The sequence below is a fragment of the Arachis ipaensis genome, chromosome B07, assembly GCF_000816755.2.
Source record: "Arachis ipaensis cultivar K30076 chromosome B07, Araip1.1, whole genome shotgun sequence".
Taxonomy (NCBI): Eukaryota; Viridiplantae; Streptophyta; class Magnoliopsida; order Fabales; family Fabaceae; genus Arachis; species Arachis ipaensis.
In genome coordinates, this window is record NC_029791.2 from 20779729 (window position 1) to 20788830 (window position 9102).

The 9102-nt window shown below is 35.8% G+C and overlaps 1 long non-coding RNA gene across 1 annotated transcript; it reads left to right on the top strand.

The window, feature by feature from the left end:
• Positions 1–1587, top strand: LOC107606881. Its single transcript, XR_002350690.1, has 4 exons — positions 1–116; positions 212–821; positions 924–964; positions 1486–1587. It is a non-coding gene; the product is annotated as an uncharacterized LOC107606881 (long non-coding RNA).

The following is a 9102-nucleotide window of genomic DNA, read 5'->3' on the forward strand; positions in this document are numbered from 1 at the left end:
ACGCTCTCGATCTCCCTTCTATCTCTCCTTCGTCTCCTCCATGTAAAGAAGCTCTCCGACAACGCCGTTCTTCCCTCTAGGGCTTCTCCTCTCTCTGCCGGTTATGATCTCTCCATGTACCTCTCCCTCTCAAGTTAAACTGAAACAATTACTCTGTTAGAGAAGCCGAAACCGAAACTAAAATTCTATTTTATTTTGTTTTTTCTATTAGTGCTGTGGAGACGAAGATTTCGGCGAGAGGCAAGACTCTGGTGGCTACTGACCGCAGCATTTCGATTCCAGAAGGCACCTATGCCTGCATTGGTGATTAAATTACCGATTTCTTTGTTTTTGTTGGGGTTACGGTTTCAAAATTGTTTTTGGTGCTGATTTTTGGGGATTTTTGTTTCTCTGCAACTCTGCGATTGGGTTTTGCGTTGAAGCATTCGATTGACGTTGGTGCGGGGGTGATTGACGCCGATTACAGAAGACCGGTTGGGATGATACTGTTCAACCAGTCGACGATCTCAGGTCTTCTTTCGGATCTTGGATCTTCTTTTCTTTCTCTCTCTCTCTCTCTCTCTCTCTCTCTCTCTCTCTCTCTCTCTCTCTCTCTCTCCGATCTCAGATCTTCTATTGCTTACTTGTATTAAGTTGTTTCTCTGATCTCATATCTCAGAAAAAATCTATCATAGCTTAGTTTCACAAAGCTTACATCCTTATTTGCGATTACAACATTCTTTCCAATTCTAGCATTTTGTCAATAATACAGTCTCTGCATTTGTGACAAGAAAGAAGTGAGAACATATGAAAAGAGGAACCAATGGACAAATATTAAGAAAGTGAGAGTTGCAGTGTGTACTTGATTTTTTATATTTTCTCCTATCCCTATAGGAACTCTTCCCTCGACTAATAATGCTGTCACTTCTAATTTTGTTTTGTAGAAATCAGCACGAAGCATCACAGTATCCTGCATCGACGAAGAGTATGTATTGTGCATATTTCTAGTTAACAAAAATTTCTAAAATGTTTAACCTATGAATTTGAGAATTGCTACTGATAAATCAGGTGTTTATAGTAGTGCTAGTGAAAAAATGCATTGCGTTGGTATCTTCTGTAACTAGAATTGTTACACGGAACCTTTAAGTGAACATTTGAGTTTAGTCTAGATCTGATTCCAACCACACTATGCTCTATGAACGAACTATCCACAAAGCTCCCATGTGATATAATTGAATCAACAATCTGCATAAGGACAACTAAAATATGAAATTTGAGATTTGAGAGCAGAAAATAATAGTGATTTCCATCCTTAGATGATAACAAAGGCATGCAATAATACATGATTTATGAATTTTCTTGTTTTTTGTATAAATTAATTAAGTCCATATCCATCAGTATGTGCAATGGTTTTTGTGCTTCTTATTGTTGATTTCTTACAATATATGTTCATGTGAATACTAGATACTGACTGACCTTGCTGTTGTCAATCTTTGATGGAGGCAGGTTTCTTCTTAATGTATACATTGGCTTTGCCGCATCATAAAAGCTGAACCTGGGTGGCTGAAAATTACACAATATTTTCTAAGTCAGTAAGGTTAAACACCTCAGTCATGGAACAATCAGTAATTGTATTATATTCTGAAAATGCATATCGAGTCAAAGATATCGATTATGGAAATGTAATTAATTCAATAAATGGAAAGTATTTAAAGCTATATCATTGTTTGTTAACTCAGAATTGAAATGCATAAGTCTGAGGATAAAAACAAAAGGAAATCATTACAAGCATTGAACCCTAAGGAGGAGAAAGTTAAGGTGCCATAAGCTTTGCTAAGTCTGAACGTAGCTTAACCCTTTCACTATCCAGAGTCGAAAGTGCATCGATTTACTCATATTCTTCATATTAGGCCTTGCCAAGTTGCTTTTCACATTCTTCTTATTTGGCCTCAATGGAACGAATTTCTTGTATGAGCTTTTGGTTCTTATGTTGGATAGTGGCTAGAGGTGTTGCTATATCAGCCTTCCTCTTTTCAATTTTGGCAAGTTTCTCATTGATTTGAGCCAATTCTGTTTCAAGTTCTCTTTCTTCCTTGTCATAATAAGCTTGAGCAGAAAAGGCTTGAGAGATTCTTAAGTCAAACTCTTCACGAGAAGCTTTTATAGGCTGGAGAACTGCAGTATAGCTATCTGATTCAGACCGAATTTTAGCTACTTTATCTTTGACCTCTTGTAGCTTATCTTGAGCAGATACACACCTGTTAGCAACTTTTATGAATTAGCTGATTATAGCAAAGTATTGGGATGGAACCTAAAATTCAAGAGATGAACTTAGGACATCAAACAGAATTGAGTTCAAGGTTGAATTATTTGTCCATTCAGCGGGTGGATGATCCAGAAGCTTGAGAAGGGCCAAAAGTTGTTCTCGAGCACCAATACTTGGCTTAGGTGGGAAATTGGATATAGAAGGACCTGTAAGTGCAGTGGAAGAAATGGACACCTTATCCTCCTGAACAACTTTATTCTAGATGGTAACTAGTGTAATCAGGTCAACATCTGTGGATTCAAAGACTATGCCCAGATCTCCAGACCCTAAACCAGGAGAAGTTAGAAGTTCAGCATCCTTGAGTGGACTGAAAATTCTTTGTGGTGACGGGATGGTTTCCAGAATTCGGGATGGAGAACCTAAATCAGGGGCAATAGTTTCAGGGACTCGAGAAGGAGAGTCAGAATTAGGAGTCACCTGGAACCCAATAGAGATTTCAACTTGGTGGTTTAGTGGAGAAGAATGTTCGATACTTAAGATCTGTGTTGGAGAATGGTGAGCATGTTCTCCTGTTAAATCAACTATTTGGGTCTCAATTGAAATTGGAGGAGCTACCTGGAGGGGTTCAACAGATTCAATAGTTTGAATTGATGAATGAGATGCTTGCTGCCCTAAATCTTGTTGATATTGTTGATATGTTTGGTCAGTTACAAGAGATGAAGTGATCGATTGAGCAGCAGTGACAGGCTAAAATACAACATACATCAGTCGAGGTTTACTCTGATTGAGTTAATATATTCAAAGACAATATAATGTTACCGGAACGGGTCTTGTTCTTTGAATCAACTGAGAGTCCAAGTCCGAATCAATTGCATCATCCGACTTCGAGGATGCAGCAAGGAGATTTTGGATGGATGGTTCACTATCATCAGAAGAGCTCTCGCTTGATGGTTGCAACTGTAACTAAAGAAAGATTGAAATCAAGAGGATTGCAAGCAAAGGTGATTTTCAAAGAATTTGGGTTAAAATGTATATATATAAATAAAGTATAGTTACCCTTCTGGAAGTCTTCGAAGGAGTCCGTCGACCTTTCTTTGGTAGTTATCGTGAAGAAGCTGTGGCTTCGGCTTTCCTTTTTAGAGGCTTCTTGGGAGAGCCCTCAACAGTAGGAACCGCTCGGATAACAGAACTCTTGATTTCTTCCAAGGTACGACTATACTTAGAATAATAAGTAGCCTACCAGTCAAAGCAAGATTTTGTAATGGATGAGCTACGGTCATAGATAAGATGATTATAGCCCTCTCTTTGTTGTTGATTCTTCAAGAAACAAACATCAAGCTCTTTCTTCGAAGCCAAAGTAACATGGCAAAAGGGTATGCTGTTCTTGGGGAGTGGAGTTGGGATAGTTTGGGAGAAGCCTAGTTCTCTGGCTGTATAGTGAGGGGCATACAAAGTGGCTTTGAAACGTTCCTTTTTGTGTTGAGGTAGCCCTGTTGGGATCACTTGCACAACTAGTAGGCTTGCCCAACTCCTGTTGGCAAGTTCACTCTCTTCGGTGTCATTAGGGAAGAGGAGATGTTCGAGCCAGGCAGGACCACAATTTCGACGCAGAAAAGGGGTGAAATTGAGGTCCTCATTATGGAAATTTTTACAAGAATGGAAAAGGAAAAAAATAGCCCAAAATCGATCTTCATCCGATTGAGCTTCTGGAAAATTTGGTTTGAAATTAGCCAATTAAAAGCCCTCAATATGCTGTTTGTCTGAAACGCCACCTCTAGGCTTTATCATATATTTTTCGAAAATGGCATTTAGCCAAAGTTGGAGAAGCCAGAGAGGACCTCCCGTACTAATCAAGTAATTGTTTTGAAGACGGTTGACAAACTTGCCAAACTCTTCGAAAATATGCCCTAGAAGTAACTTTGCCAAATTAAAGTTGTTCCCTTCATGAAGGAGGGCAGCAAGTGGGAGGAAAAGCTTCTACATTTGAACACTTCGAGAGCAGAAGATTATGCGTTTAACCAATAAAATAAAAAGGCAACATGTTCATCATCTGTAACAGGGTCATTCTCTGCGCCCATATGGTGAGCAATGAAGTCGCTGTAGGAAGTCATAGAAGCAATGCTGTACTGCCGCTTGGGTTGCGTGTCAGAAGTAAAATCTGGAGGGCTAATTGGGAGCCCTGTGATGACAGCTACATCGAGGAGTGACATACCAATCATCCCACAAGGAAGGTGGAAATTGTTGGTAGTCCTGTTCCAGAAATTAGTTACGGCCCCAATCATCCAAGGAAGTGTTGAAGGAGTAAAGTGAGAAAGTCGTAGAAGATCTTCCAAGAGCCCCCCAAGTAGCATTCTTCGCTGGTTCAAGACGCTCGTGCCAGGCCATAAAGTCAGTTCCACGAGGGGTAAGTTTAGGGTTATTCCTGAAGGGTTTTTGATTGGTAAAAAAGGAGATGTTAAGGTCCTGATTAATCAACAAGTCTTCCCCTTGAGCATTGGGGAAGTAAGGGAGTCGCTTGTTCGCCCTTTCTAAACTCTCAATGGGACCAACAAAACAATGGGTGTCATCATCTACAGTGAAGGGGATAAGGATTCTGGGATCATTGAGTTGGAGCTGTGGGTCATCAATGACTTCATCATTAACCTGGTTCAGTACATGTAAGGCCAGAGGAGCCAGTGGTGGCATCATAGGACGTTTACCTTTGTCCTGAGTAGTGACGTGAGATGAAGAAGTAGCCATTGGTGAGCAAAAGAAAACAATGTATGGAAAAAAGAGGCTGCACAAGAAGGGGAAATGCAAGAGATGTTGAGAGAATAAGAATTCGAGAAAGTTAAGCAAAGATGAGAGGTTTGAATTTAAAGGGGGTTTTCTTGTTTAACCGTTATTGCAGAAAGAATTCAAAGAAAAAGGAGGTAACTTTGCGAAGAAGGCGAAGTGGTGGAGAGAGAGACTGTGAATCGTGGGAGGCGTGTCAAACAGGTTAAAATTGATGGAAAATATAAATGGCAATTATGACTGATTAAAGTAATTAAAGACTGGATTAGGATTAAGTGTTTCATTTTCCAATGAGTGGCTTCGAAAGCAAACACATTAATACTATGGGGCAATTAGTTAGTCGAAATAATTATTTTCGAAAGATTAAGCCGATTCAAAAAGTTGGTAAAGTGTCGAGATGGAAGCAGGGACTAAAAGAGATACACGTGCAAGCATTAAATGGAGATTATTTGGCACATTTTCGATTTCAATACTTTGGTAAATCGAGCAGTTACTCAATTGGAGAATTGAGCAGTTACACAAATGAAGGGGATCGAAAGCCTTCTTTGAATTAAGGATTTGTTGGTAATGCTCTTGGGCAAAAGAGTGGGAACGGTTAACTTAATCTCCGCACGCGAAGGGGCACGAATTCTTTAATGATCAGTTATGGAAAGAGGGCTATAAATAATAGGAACCAATACGGCACAGGGGTTGAAACTTTTCTCCAGAAATACACTCAACCACACTCACATCCCCAGCGAATTTCTAAGTCTGCATTCGAGTTCGATTTCTGTAGGGTTCCTTCCATTGTCTTTACTTTTCAATTTTACAGTTTCTGTAAACTTTATCTTTTCCAGTTTAATTTATCTTCAGAGCATATTTTAATTTCATTGTCAAATTTAAATTTCAGTACTTTTACTTTTCATGTCAAAGTCATTTGACCCAGTCGGAGGCTTTTTAATTGCTTTATTTAAAATTCAATGCAAACTATTTCAATTTTAGTCAATTTTACTTTTCGAAATCTTTATTTTACACTTTTTTCAGTCTTTTGTACCTTTCGAACTCATTTCCCTTTTAATGCTCATCTAATTCGAGGACCTTTGATGCACTTATAGAAAAACTGGTACCTGCAAAAGAGGAGTATGTTTCGCTCCCAGACCATTAGAATCGAACCACCATCGATTTATTAAAAATGAACAAAACAAATATATACTTTTTTTTATATACTTCTACATAAAACTTAGGTATAACAAAAACAAAAATAATTTACATGTGAAACATACTCTCACTTAACCTTTTTTTTTCTTTTCTCACTTGTTTATACACACAACACAATCAATCTGTCTCCTTCGTCTTACTTTCTTTTCCTTTCTCACTCTATTATCCACTAATAAAAATGAATTTTATATTTCTTTTACTCAATTTTTTCATTTTTTTCATTTTTCACAATTCCATTAAAAGAGTTCAAGTTTAGTGAGTCTTTTAGTTTTGTCTTCTATTGTGTATGATATTTCTTGTAATTTTATAGTATAAAAAGTAAATATTTTATTTTTATCGATTGCTTTAAAAAATTTAAAAAAAAATGTACATAACATTAAGAAAAATGGACTCGCTTAAACAATAATGGGTATGGTTTATGAGGACGTTAATATAATTTGAGCCGAATTGGTAGAGGGAGCCCACTTTCGAGTGAGAAATAGGTTACTTCTCAGGCTTTCAAAAAAAAAAATCAATTTGTCCAAAAAGCATGTTTGAGAAAAATGGCTTATATTTGAAAAGTGCTTCGAAAATATGGTTTGGTTCGTCTTATTCGGTATTCTTCTGTTTACTGGTTAGATTAGACTATCCAGTTTCCTGACCAAAAATATAAAAAAGACTATCCAGCTTCATGACCAAAAATATTAAGAAAAAAAATATCCAATTTAATTTATCGTACAGTCCAGCTTAGTCTTAATTCTTGTGGTTTGATTTAATCCTGTCCAAAATGGTTATTATAAAAGCCATTAAAAAATCGGTTGGACAAGAAAAAATAGCCATTAAAAAAAAGATACAGACTAATTAACCAGAGTCAAAATTTTAAGGGAACTAAGGTTTTTTTCTGGAGGGGATAAATTAACGGAACTAAATTTAAAACAATATATAATCATAAAGAATTACTTGAATCTAAGGGAAAAAGGAAGGTCTTTGCGTGATGTCGTGGTAAATAAAACAATTAAAAGTTTTAATAAAGAATATAGTGTATAGAGATTTTAAATTTTAATTGTGTTAAAATATTTGAAAATTGATCTCTTGATTCTCTTCTATACATAAAAACTTAGGTTGTTACTTGTAAAATTGTATTTAGCATAACTATTAAGATTTAAGGCAACACTCGTTGACTAACATTATGAAACAAATTACTCAGTCTATTTCACCCAAACAATAATTAGGCTGATATCTCGTATGAGGCACACAACAATTAGAAATTATATATAATAACGACTAGCTAGGGCCTAATTAAGGCTAAGTAAGGTGTGAAACCTATTAAGAAAAGTACATAACTACTCGTCTCTTCATGAGTAGCGTTGTTGCACACTAATTAATAGACAACAAAATACGTGGTTTAATTTGCCAACAATGTTATAATCATTAGCATCACTAGTATTCTATATATATCTTTAGCGTGAAGATAGATACATATTACTATATTAGGGAAATTCTATATATTTTACACCAGACATAATATAGACATTTAATTTAATTTTAGTCTTTTAATCTCTGTTTTTCAGTTTTAGTATTCCTTTCGAATACAGTCTAAGTGTTAGGATTTAGGAGTTCGAATTATATATTGATGTATATGTAATAATTCATTAGTCAACAACAAATTTTTAAATGAAACTTAAATTCACAGCGAATTAATCATTGACATGTTGAATAGAAAACAATTGAAAAATTAAATAAAAAAAAAGTTCGGGAAATAGTATTTCAAAAAGTTGTCCTTCTTGTTTCCCTACCTAATTATTGTTTGCACATCATGTGCATGCATGTAATTACCTTATCTGACTGAAACCAACCCTACATGTTATTACCACCATTCACCACCACCCTAACCTTCATCATCACCATAACTGAAACTTCAGATTTGAAGATGGGGCGGTGCATGTGCGCATCCATGCACGTCAATGTCAACTTTTCCTTCTAAGTTATATATATGTATCTTCCCAAAATACCAAGTATGGGATATTACTAAAACCCCTATAATTAATAAGAATAACGTTACGTAAACATTTCATTTGTGAAACATGTACGTATACAACTATACATTGATTCACACCTCATCTATTATTTAATTTCTTCAGTTCTTAATTATTATTGCCATTTTTAATATTTTTGTTGTATTAAAAAATCAATATAAACAAAACATAAAATATAACTAAATATGCTAAACTTTCAATAATAATAATGTACTATATGAAAAGGGTAACACCGCCCCAATATTATTGTGATTAGAAAGTTTAGAGAAATGCTAAAATAAAAAAGAAATATAATCATTTATGTTTGGCGCATTGCATGGTACATCCCTTGCAGTGGCGGAGCTTAGTTCAGACAAGGGGGGGCCATGGCCCCCCCAAACTTTTTATAAAAAAATTAGTAGTACTTTTTCAAAAGATAAAAAATTCCCTTGGCTCATTGGGCGTGTGAAAGTTTGACTAATTCAGAATGGAGACGAGGAAGAAGAGGTTGTCCATTTATTTGGGAGGCTGAAATAATAATAAAGTTGAATGAAAGTTATGAATGATATGATTAAAACATGAAACTGCTACTTCTTTATCGTCGCTATTCGCTGCCTAATATATTTAAGACACAAACTAAATCCATTTTGTGGCCTTCTGCCACTATTGCATTTAACGGGCAAAAATAGACAAGGCGGTCTATTAGGCTGCGTTTATTTATAGAGACAAGACTAAAATAAAGACACAGAGACACAAAATCGTGTTTAACAATTTAATCTGATATGTTTAAATTAAACCGAAATTTAACTTTTAACCGAAATTTAATTATTTTAAAAGTCTAGAATTATTAGTAGATCAAGTTTGAATTCACAAATTAATTTTATTAGTCTA